General features: G+C 46.8%; 1 protein-coding gene across 1 annotated transcript in view; it reads right to left on the bottom strand.

Moving 5' to 3' along the window:
• WDR72 (WD repeat domain 72) overlaps positions 1-12638 on the bottom strand; it is a 426854-nt gene that overhangs the window by 85031 nt on the left and 329185 nt on the right. The gene's annotated exons all lie outside the window — the stretch shown is intronic.

Below are 12638 nucleotides of genomic sequence, written 5' to 3'. Positions count from 1 at the left end.
GCAGACAATCACTGACCTCAATAGCGATGCAAGCGGCAAAAACGCACCTACATTAGAAGCACTTTTTTTTTTTTTTCCAGGCTCTCTGGGACAAGGTGGAGTTTTGGTTGCAGTTTTGGTGCACTTAAAACTGCAGTGTGCGCATATAGCATTATTGCACTTTTTTAAATCAAAGACAACTTCTTTAAGGTGAAGTTGAATGTAGGGTTAAATATATTTTTTAAAGGAGTGGTCCCATTTGAGACATTTATGGCACATTGATATGTTATGTATGTTTGTATGCAGGCTCGGTCTGGCCCGCCGGGGTACCGGGGAATCCCCCAGTAGGCCCCGGGCCCTCAGTGGGCCCCTGTGCCTTACATAGTGCGGGGCGCTTTATAGTGCCGTGGTGCCGCCGGTTTCTCGGGGCCGGCGTTATGTGTAGGCAGGGCCCCCACGCTCTGATGGGCCCCCCTCCCACGCTCTGAGGGCCCCCAGCCTTTTAATCACAAACTGCAGCGATAGCACAAGTTCCGTTCTATCGCTGTAGTTTGCGCGGCTGCAGAAGGACCTGCGGTGACATCACAGTCATGTGATATCACCGTAGATCCTGCACTGCGGAAGTCCCAGACCGCGCCCCTATTCAAATGTACGCGCATCTTTCAGACGTGCGTACATGTGAACAGTGCGGCCGGTGACAGGAGGCGGAGGAGCTGCTCAGCCTCGCACCGACACAGCGGCCGCCATCACACTGCCGCCGGAGCAGCAGAGGAGAGGACGCACAGGGCTGCAGAGAAAAAGTAAGCGCTCAGAAGGAGCCGAAGGAAAAAAAAAAGAAAAATGTATATTCTCACCTGTTCTCCTCTGTTCCCGCGCTGACCACAGGACACAGCTCCGGCTGTGTGCTCCCGTGCACGTTCCATCGCCGCAGGAGCTGCCGGTAATCACCTGATGCATCAGCTGATCGTAAGTCTCATGGTGACGCCGGCTTAAACGATCAGCTGATGCTGTCAGGAGACTGCATCACTGATTACCGGCAGCTGCTGCAGCCATCAGACGGGAGTATTTTTTTTTTTTTTGCACTGATGCATCAGCTGATTGTATAAAATGCTTTTATACAATCAGCTGCTGTGTCACCCAATACACATACTTGAACCTGACACATCATCTGATCGCTTTGCGTTTCAGCAAACCGATCAGATGATATTGGATCCGGATTGGACGGCGCGGGACCCTTAACCCAGGATTACTGCGGAGGAGGGGGGTTCTTTATTTCAATAAAGATGAAGTCACTAATTGTGTTGTGTTTTATTTCTAATAAATATATTTTTCTGTGTGTTGTTTTTTTTATCTGTACTAGAAATTCATGGTGGCCGTGTCTAATATTGGCGTGACACCATGAATTTCGGGCTTAGGGCTAGCTGATAATACACAGCTAGCCCCAACCCCATTATTACCCAGCGAGCTACCCATCACCAGAGGATGGCGCTTCTATGAAAGTGCCATTTTCTGGGGTGGCTGCGGACTGCAATTCGCAGCGGGGGTGCCCAGAAAGCTTGGGCACTCTGCACTGTGGATTAAAATTCCCAGCTGCCTAGTTGTACCTGGCGGGACTCGAAAATTGGGCGAAGCCCACATCATTTTTTTTTTTTTAATTATTTCATGAAATTCATGAAATTGAAAAAAAAAAAAGGGCTTCCCTATATTTTTGGTTCCCAGATAGGTACAAATAGGCAGCTGGGGTATGGGGGCAGCCCGCACCTGCCTGCTGTACCCGGCTAGCATACAAAAATATGGCGAAGCCCACGTAATTTTTTTGGGGGCAAAAAACTTCTGCATACAGTCCTGGATGGAGTATGCTGAACTGTTACGGGGGGCTGTCTGATAATAACCGAAAGGAGTATCAGACAGTCAGGGTCCACCGTGCAAAGACTTTGCTGCAGACTATGGCAGAGTGCAATACCTCTGTTAACTCACAGAAGGATATAATAAGTAAGTAAAGCAATTCCTCCCTTACTTGGAGGGTGTGTGGAATGATCTCTGTTAATAATCACAGAGACAAAGGCAATGTGTGCGAAATGGCACCTACCTAGGTCCGCTCTTCTAGTGGTGCAAAAGAGACGAACAGCAGCGTAAGCCGCACAAAGCTCCTACCTGCGTTCGCTCCACTAGTGTGCGAGGACACGAACCACTAGATATGGCACCTGCCTAGGTCCGCTCTTCTAGTGGTGCAAAAGAGACGAACAGCAGCGTAAGCCGCACAAAGCTCCTACCTCTGTTCGCTCCCCTAGTGTGCGAGGATACGAACAATTGCCAGACGCAGCATAAGGAACGTTACCCTAGCGGCAACGTCCACCTACGAGTAGAATCACAAGGCCCAGCCAGACCATGTGCCTCAGGCACCTGCCTATGTCCGCTCCCCTAAGAGGTAAGGATACGGACAGCAGCCGAAGCTGTAAGGTATAAGAACGCTACCCTGCCGGTAGCGCTCACCTAGCATAGACAGAGGAATGCCTAGAGGAACGCGCACAGAGCGTCTACTCATATGCATGAACCAAGAGGACTGAGCACCATGCGGCGTGTGTCAGGATCTTATATAGACTCTGTGCCTCATCCAAGATGGAGGACACCAGAGCCAATCCGCTGCCAGAACGACAGGAGTGACGTCATGCTGGCCTATCACCGAGCAAGACGTCACAAGCACATGACCAGCGACCAATCGGCATAGAAGGTGTCAGAGACATGTGACCTCGTGTCAGCGATGATGTCACCCGCACATGTGCAATGGCTCCAAGATTGGACTTAGTCTCCGGCGCTCGCACATGTGCAGTAGCAAGAAATCTGGACTTAGTCTCCAGCGCTCGCACATGTGCAGTAGCAAGAAATCTGGACATAGTCTCCAGTGCTCGCAGCAACCGTAACATGAACCTTGTAGTTCTGCAGCTGCTGTCTGCTCTCCTGCATACACTATTGGATGGAGTATGCTGAGCCTTGTAGTTCTGCTCCCCCTGCCTCTCCCTCCAGCATACAGTCCTGGATGGAGCATGCTGAGCCTTGTAGTTCTGCAGCTGCTGTCTGCTCTCCTGTATACACTAGTGGAGAATGAAGAACATATTGAAGAAGGAAATGACAACAGACCTTTTTTTTCTTCAACAATCTTTAATGGCATTGTTCACTGATTAAAAAAAGCAATGAGCAAAAATGCAGCGCTGTATTATATAATGGGCATATAAGTGTCCTGTCAGGGATAAAAGTTCCCCAATCTTCCAGTCGGTGCAGTTTCCACTGGTCTGGTTCCACCGATCAATAAGTTATCACCAACCTAACCTGTGGATCGGTGATAACTTGTCACCAAAGATCCCATTACTGCAAACTACTGTAATTGTACAGAGTTATTGTGTGTGCACAGGAGATGTGCCGGAGCCGCCTGTGCTTTACAGTCAGCGCTAAACTATAACGGGCATAGCAGCTAATAGATATTTGCATGTAGCTGTAGGGTGGTGGGCCCCTAGAGTTATTTCCCCTGGTAGGCCCCAGACACCCCAGTCCGACCCTGTCTGTATGTATGTCTGATAGATGTTCCAGTGTTACAGAGTTCCATTCTCAAGTGGTGGACCCCATCTATTGGTCAATTTTGGAATATACATTTAGTATACCTATTACAACTGTGAAATATAGACCTGATGAGACTGGTGTACCTACTCAAGTACTGTTAAAACTATGAGTCCAGCAAAACATTGGGAGGAGTCCAAGGGTGGGCGTGAGGTCAATTTCATCTCCACTCCCCTAGTCCTCAACTGACAGCTGCCCCTTGTAGAGTAGGGCGATATTTGAGCAGCGGGCAAGGCAATACACTGAAAGGAGTTTGTCAACTGGAACATGTGGCCAAAAACTAAAATGTCATGAATTTTTTTAAGTAACTACTCCAGCCTAATCAGGGTTTTTTGTGTATGCAATTTATGTTGTAAGATTTGGAGACTGATCCTTTGTAATTCTACTCTCTCCAACTGAGCAAATAATTCATATGTATCAAGAGAAAGCAAAAAATATTTGTACATTTACCCTGCTTCTAAGAAGTGTGGTCAAGAATGCAAATCCCTACTTACACCAACAATATCAGCACTAATATATCAGTATTAAGCTCTTTAATAACTTTATAAATTTCCATCAAAAATAACAGAGAAATGGCAACAAAACAGAATGCTCAGGTATTGTTATTGAGAGTAATGTACGAGCATTCACAAAAGCATTCATTAAATTCAATCTATTTCATTTTACTGTAATTAAAGGGGTTGTCCATTACTTCGACAATCCCTTCTCATTGCCCTTTTTTGCCTACATTAAAATAAAAAAGCTTATACTCACCGCTGGTGCTGGCACTGTTCTCACGTGAGCTTTTACGTCATGTGAGACCTGGACAAATGAGCACCAACTTCATTGACCCCACCTTTGGACATATAAGTAAGTAATCAAGAGGATGTCAGGACTGAGATAAGCTGCTCGTTGCCTCTTGATTACTTTTATATCCAAAGTTGGGGTCAGTGATGCTGGTGTTGATTGGGCGCTGGGCTTGTGTGACATAACAACCTCACATGAAACCCAGGAGAGCAAATGTCAACACCGCAGGAATGGCTCTGGCGATGAAAGTTAGTATATGCTTTTTTATTTTAGTGGGGTCAAATATGCGGAATAAGGAGGGGTTGTTCAAGTAGTGGACAAACCCTTTAAGCATTGAAGTGCAATCTTTAAAATCTCTTTTAGTGCATGTATGTATATTTTATGCATAATTACTTAAAATAAAACCTGACTGTAATTGGTTTTCATTGAAAATCTTTACTCCTTTTCTTTGGCAATTTGCATGTATTACAGGACACTGCAAGCAGCTTAATTCGTTTAAGGCGGGCTTTACACGGTGCGACATCGCTACCAATATATCATCGGGGTCACGTCGTTAGTGACGCACATCCGGCGCCTGTAGCGACATCACAACGTGTAAAACCTAGGTGCGATGATGAACGAGCGTAAAAGTGTAAAAAATCACTGATCTGTGTCCAGTCGTTCATTTCCATAATGTTGTTACTGCTGCAGATACGATGCTGTTTGTCGTTCCTGCAGCACCACACATCGCTGTGTGTGAAACTTCAGGAACTATAAACATCTCCTTACCTGCGTCCACCAGTAATGCGGAAGAAAGGAGGTGGGCGGGATGTTATGTCCCGCTCATCTCCGCCCCTCCGCATCTATTGGCCGGCCGCTTAGTGACGTCGTGGTGACAACGCTGTGACGCCGAACGCACCTCCCCCTTGAAGGAGGGATTGTTCGGCAGTCACAGCGATGTTGCCGACCAGGTATGTGCGTGTGAAGCTGCCGTAGCGATTATGTTCGCTACGGCAGCAAGCACCAGATATTGCATGTATGACGGGGGGCGGGTGCTATCGCTCTCGACATCGCTAGCAATTGCTAGCGATGTCGCAGCGTGTAAAGCTCGCCTAAGTCTTAAGGCCGCTTTACACACTACGACATCGCTAAAGCGATCTCGTTGGGGTCACGGAATTTGTGATGCACATCCAGCCACTTTAGCAATGTTGTTGTGTGTGACACCTATGAGCGATTTTGAATCGTCGCAAAAACGTTCAAAATCGCTCTTCGGTGACATCCCCCCTAATCTCGATTATCATTGCTGCTGCTTGGACGATGTAGTTCCTCGTTCCTGCGGCAGCACTAGAGTTGAGCGCGGTTCGTGGTTCGAGGTTCTCCAGTTCGCGGCTCGAGTGATTTTGGGGGCTGTTCTAGATCGAACTAGAACTCGAGCTTTTTGCTAAAGCTCGATAGTTCTAGATACGTTCGAGAACGGTTCTAGCAGCAAAAAGCAGGGCTTTTTACAGCTACAGTGTGCAGGAGCCATCGCTGGCAGCCTGCCACAAGCTGGTAACCAAGATAAACATCGGGTATCCAAGCAAAGCGCTTTGGTTAGTAACCCGATGTTTATCCTAGTTACGTGCAGGAAGCCCACACTTCCCCGCTCAGCTCGCTCCGCCCCCTCCTGCCCACGGCATGCACACACGTACACACACACACACACTCTGCACACACACTCTGCACACATGGTCCCGCTCGGCTTACCTGCGGTGATGAAGTCCCGCCATCCCGACCTCAGCGCTGTCACTGTCCTCCATGGCCGCCGCTTGTCACATCACCTTCTCTCGCTTCCGACCCGAGACTGACTAGCGGTGACGTCACGGGCCTCTCGCGATATTTGGCTGTGAAGGCGGCGGTCATTGAACTCAGTGACAGGTGCTGTCAGTGTGCTGGAGATCAGCGCAGGTAATGTACCTCGCTGACAGCAGCACTTGTCATGCCCTGCAGTGACCTGGGCTGACGCATTGATGTTAGCTCAGGTCACTGCATTGCTCTCCCAGCCAATGGGGAACATCCTGCTCTTCATTGACTGGGACAGTGTGGATCGTCATGGCAACCCCTTGGATTACACCAGACCTGGATTTGTTTTTCTTTCTAATAAATTGGTTAAAGAGGGAATGTTTTGGGGAGTGTTTTTTTCAAATAAAAATGTGTTTGTCTATTTTTTTTTATTACTGACTGGGTTGGTGATGTCGGGTATCTGATAGACGCCTGACCTCACAAACCCCAGGGCTTGATGCCAGGTGACATTACACATCTGGTATTAACCCCATATATTACCCCGTTTGCCACCGCACCAGGGCGCGGGATGAGCTGGGGCGAAGCACCAGGATTGGCGCATCTAATGGATGCGCCACTTCTGGGGCGGCTGCGGCCTGCTATTTTTAGGCTGGGGAGAGTCCAATAACCATGGACCTCCCTAGTCTGAGAATATCAGACCCCAGCTGTCTGCTTTACCTTGGCTGGTGATCCAATTTTGGGGGGACCCCTTTTTTTTTTAATTATTTATTTAATTTAAAATAACAGTGTGGGGTGCCCTCAGTTTTGGATTACCAGCCAAGGTGAGGTTGCCAGCTGTGGTCTGCAGGCTGCAGCCGTCTGCATTACCCTAGCTGGCTACAAAACTAGGGGGAACCCTACGTCATTTTTTTTTAAATTTTTTTTGGCTAAATACAAAGCTAAGCACCCCTTAGTGCCACATGAAAGGCACCAAAGGGTGCAACATTACAAAATGCAGGAGAGTGGGACATTATGTGTCTTTCTGTCATTATAATGACAGAAAAGACTGATATGAAGTGCACAAACACAAGAAAAACACCAGAGCGCTCTACGCTGTGAAAAGCAGTAGAAAATGGCACTGGAGTGAACATGTGACCGCCTCATGTAGGATGAAGCTATGGATCCTGGGTAAATGTATGCATTTACCCTCCTTCAGTTTTTTTGCAGTACACAAAAAAAACGGAAGGCACACGGATGACAAACAGATGACATACGGACTGTCTACGGAACGGAAACGGATGCCACACGGATGCACCCGTGAAAAAAACGGACTGTTTTTTGCAGACCGCAAAAATGCATCGGTCGTGTTAATGTAGCCTTATTCTGATCTGCCGTTTATAAACAGCAGGCAGAAATAAGTGAATAACGCCCCCCGGCGTCAGAAAATCTCCGGGGTTTCAGGGCTAGCTGAGACCCTGGAGATCATGATTCAGGACGGTTTTTCCGGTCCCCGCTGACGTGATCACAGGTATACACCGTACACCGATGATCACATTACAGTAAATGACAGCGCCGGTAAAAAATTATTTATCTCCCATCTGGCATGAACAAACACTTCTTCTCCACTTTTTCTCCACTTTTTCTCCACTTTTTCTCCGTTCTTTTTCTATGGTCGGTCTACCCATTAGCTCTGCCATGCATAGTGTAGCTCTACACCGACTGCACATGTTACTTTATGATTGACATCTCTTTCATACCAGAGCTGTCTAAGCCTACTCTGACCCCATATTTGTCATTACTATATTGTCCTTGTACTGTATTATGACATTTGTATCATGTGTTTCATTTCTTGCTGTGTTGCAATTTTTTTGCTGCATCCCAATTGTACCTCTACATTGTTCGAGTTTATGTTATTGTTCTCTCACTCTTATGTGATACTGATTATTGTCATTTTACATGATTATATGCAGATACGTCCAATCTGACGAAGGCTCAGGCCGAAACGTCATTTGTAACTTGTTTTGGACAAAAACATATATGCTTCTGAAAATTTTTTTTTTCTTAATACGGACCAATAAAGAGTGATTTTGCATTACTATCCGTTGTGACTTACTAACTTAGTCTGGGAGATTTAGAGTGCCGAGGTTACTCACTAATTTTATCTATTATTACCTCTGAGCACCTATATACCAGTGAGCAGAGCTTCCTATACAGTAGTTCTCCTGATTAGGCATGCCCTTACCTCATGAGCAGGGCATTGCAGCTTTGGTAGCAACCATTACGACATGGACTCTGCTGCTGTGGACCCGGGGAGAGTGTGTGCAGATTCATTGCACCCACACTCCTCACATGAAGGGTCCGCACTCCTAGAAAATGGGGGATACGTTCCCTGAGTGTCTCCCCCCCGTATTCTAGACGGTCCAGAGTCGTTGTGGGACCCCTTTATTTTTTTTCTTACAATAAATTGGTGAAAGAGGAAATGTTTTGGGGACTGTTTTTTCAAATAAATTTCTTTTGTCGATTTTTTTTTTGTTAGTACTGACGGTTTATGATGTTGGGTATCTAATAGACACCATGACATCACAAACTGCTGGGCTTGATCTCAGGTGACTTTACAGCTAGTATCAACCCGATTTATTACCCCGTTTGCCACTGCACCAGGGCACGGGATGAGCTGGGGTGAAGCGCCAGGATTGGCGCATCTAGTGGATGCGCCACGTCTGGGGTGCCTGCGGCCTGCTATTTTTAGGCTGTGAAGGCCCAATAACTATGGACCTTCCCACCCTGAGAATACCAGACCACAGCTGTCCGCTTTACCTTGGCTGGTGATCCAATTTGGGGGGGACCCTACTTTTATTGTGTAATTATTAATATTTATAAAATAATTATAAAAAAGAGCCTGAGGGGACCTCCACATTGGATCCCCAACCACGGTAAAGCTGCCAGCTGTGGTTTTCAGGCTACAGCCGTCTGCTTTACCCTAGCTGGCTATCAAAAATGGGGGGACCCAACGTCATTTTTTTTTTTAACTATTTTTTAAATAGAAAAAATTAATGGGCTTCCCTGTAATTTGATTGCCAACCAAGGTAACGGCAGGCAGATGGGGGAGGCAACCCATAGCGGTCTGCTTTATCTGCGCTGAGAATCAAAAATACCGCGGAGCGCTACGTCATTTTTTTTAAATAATTTATTTTTACAGCACTGTGATGTCCAGCAATCAAAATACAGGGAAGCCCATTTTGTTTTTAGTTATTTAAATAAATAATTAAAAAAAATATATATGGGCTCCCGCTGCATTTTTTGTATTGCTAGCTAAGGGTAATCCAAGCAGCTACTGGCTGCTAACCCCCACTGCTTGGTGTTACCTTCACTGGCAATGGAAAATCCAGGGAAGCATTTTTTATTTTTTTTGCCAAAAAAATACAAAAAAAGGACGTGAGCTTCGCCATATTTTTGTATGCTAGCCAGGTATAGCAGGCAGGTGCTGGAAGAGTTGGATACAGCGCCAGAAGATGGCGCTTCTATGAAAATGCCATTTTCTGAGGCGGCTGCAGACTGCAATTCGCAGCAATGGGGCCCAGAAAGCTCAGGCCAACCTGTGCTGCGGATTCCAATCCCCAGCTGCCTAGTTGTACCTGGCTGGACACAAAAATGGGGTGAAGCCTACGTCATTTGTTTTCTAATTATTTCATGAAATTCATGAAATAATAAAAAAAGGGCTTCCCTTTATTTTTGGTTCCCAGCCGGGTACAAATAGGCAACTGGGGGTTGGGGGCAGCCGTACCTGCCTGCTGTACCTGGCTAGCATACAAAAATATGGCGAAGCCCACATAATTTTTTCAGGGGGCAAAAAACTTCTGCATACAGTCCTGGATGGAGTATGCTGAGCCTTGTAGTTCTGCAGCTGCTGTCTGTCTGTATGGAGAAGAGCAGACAGCAGCTGCAGAACTACAAGGCTCAGCATACTCCATCCAGGACTGTATGCAGAAGTTTTTTGCCCACCAAAAGAATGACGTGGGCTTCGCCATATTTTTGTATGCTAGCCAGGTACAGCAGGCAGCCACGGGCTGCCTCCAACCCCCAGTTGCCTATTTGTACCCGGCTGGGAACCAAAAATATAGGGAAGCCCGTTTTTTTTAATTATTTCACTTATTTCATGAATTTCAGTCCGCAGCCATCCCAGAAAATGGCGCTCTCATAGAAGCGCCATCATCTGGCGCTGTATCCAACTCTTCCAACAGCCCTGGAGCCGGGTGGCTTGTTGGGTAATCATGAGTTAATACTGGCTTTGTTTTACTAGCCAGTATTAAGCCAGAGATTCTTAATGTCAGGCATGTTTGACCCGGCCATTAAGAATCTCCAATAAAGGGTTAAAAAAAAGACACCACACAGAGAAAAAATACTTTAATAAAAATAAATACACAGACACATTAGAGACTCCATCTTTATTACCCCCTGTCAGCCCTCCACGATCCTGCTCTTCTGTTTTTCTCGTTCAACAAATGCAGCTCTGCTACATCACTGCTGCATGGGGGAAGACGCTGCTTCCCGTGGAGCATTCACTCCGTGAAAGCTGCACGAGAAGCAGCGTGCAGCCTTCACTCCGTGAGTGATCAGTGCTGCTAGCGGTAACAGCGGTAACGCTGACAGACGCGTTACCATAGCAACGGTGCTCCCGGAGCCGCGGTTAGCGGTGATGTCACCGCTAACTGCGTTGCTATGGCAACGGTGATCTCTGTTAATGACCGGCTGTGTCAGCCGGTCCCTAACGGAACGGGGAGTCGACCGTGTGCTACAGCATGTCGCCGGTACACGGCGATACACAAATGTGCACCGTGTACCGGAGAGATGCACTCGCAGGTCCTACATGACGCGTCATAGTCATGTGACCAGTCTGTAGCCAATGAGATAATAGCCACGTGACTGGTCACATGGCTATTTTGACGTCACGATAGGTCCTGCATCACTTCTGGCAGTGCTGGTCACCGGGAGGATTCAGCGGTCATCGGATGCAATAGCGGCAGGAGACAGAGTGCAGGAGGGATCGCGGGGACCGGTAAGTGTTATGGCAATGTTTATTAACTGTTTGTGTACATTTATCATGCATTTTTATGTGTTTGTGATTGCCTCCGATTATAGCCTATTGGTTCGAGTTCGGTTCGTCGAACGTTCGCCGAACTGAACTCGAACGGGACCTCCGTTTGGCGAACCGACCTCGAGCCGAACCGCGACCGGTTCGCTCATCTCTAGGCAGCGCACATCGCTATGTGTGACACCGCAGGAACGAGGAACCTCACCTTACCTGCGGCTGCCCGCAATGTGTAAGGAAGAAGGTGGGCGGGAAGTTACGTCCCGCGCATCTCCGCCCCTCCGCTTTGATTGGGCGGCCGCTTAGTGACGTCGCAGTGACGCTGAACGGACCGCCCCCTTAGAAAGGAGGCGGTTCGCCGGTCACAGCGACATCGCTAGGCAGGTAAGTAGTGTGACGGGTCCTTGCAATTTTGTGCGCCACGGGTAACAATTTGCCCATGTCGCCCAAACGATGGGGGCGTGTACGCACACTAACGATATCGGTAACGATATCGCAGCGTGTAAAGCGGCCTTTAATCCTGACAACTAACTTCCAGTTGTGTTAGTCTCTAGAACCCAGCTCCTTTCTTGAAGGCTCATCTGATTGGATGTGAGTTGATTTGTTTATATTTGGGCAATGTAATCATTCAGGAAAAATGATTAATACAATAAAATATAAAAAAATAAACCAGGAGGAGGTGTCGGGGATGGTTTAGGGATGGCAGATATAGTAATTGTCTTGAGATCACCAAATGGGCATGTGTGACCTAATTTGCTTAAAGAATGAAAGTATTTTTTATGCCAATTGTAAGTTGATCGGAGTAAGGCATGTAGTGAGGGAATGAAGTCTTAGCTGTGCACACAGTCTTTTTCTGGTGCTATATATGTGACACTATTACCTTAAGTATGTATATATCATATGTTGCACTATGTTTTGTTTTTAAATTTAAATGAGCACAATGCTGCCCAATGTATTTCACACTACATACCCTGCTGTACGTCTAGGTGTAACTCATTTGCAGGCAGCTGCAATGTGAGCTCTTATGCCCTGCCCTGCCATTGACCTCCAACCTGATTTGAAAGAGCCATCCTTTTTCAGAGTGAGAAGTTATTCATTTGCTATAATAGCTCTATTTCAGTCCTTTTTCCTGAGATAGACAATTGAGTGAAAATAGGATGGTTTAGCGATATTGACAACTGTTCGGATAGAACAACATTGAACCCATTTTAGCTTTGATCAAAGTGAAGATGGCTGGAAGAAAGAAAGAAAGTTGTCGCTTACAATGTTTCCTGATGTGTACCATTTGTAGAGAACATTAATAGCGGCACTTGGATAAGATGGCCTACATTAGTCTCCCGATTGTAAACTGTTTTACAAAGGCTCAGTAGACTTCCTTATAAACACCTCCAGGCTAAAATACACCTAATTGATGCTCTGCCATAGAAAATTT

The sequence above is a fragment of the Anomaloglossus baeobatrachus genome, chromosome 4 (genome assembly GCF_048569485.1).
Source record: "Anomaloglossus baeobatrachus isolate aAnoBae1 chromosome 4, aAnoBae1.hap1, whole genome shotgun sequence".
In the NCBI taxonomy this organism is placed as follows: Eukaryota; Metazoa; Chordata; class Amphibia; order Anura; family Aromobatidae; genus Anomaloglossus; species Anomaloglossus baeobatrachus.
This window is presented reverse-complemented; position numbering and strand designations above follow the sequence as displayed.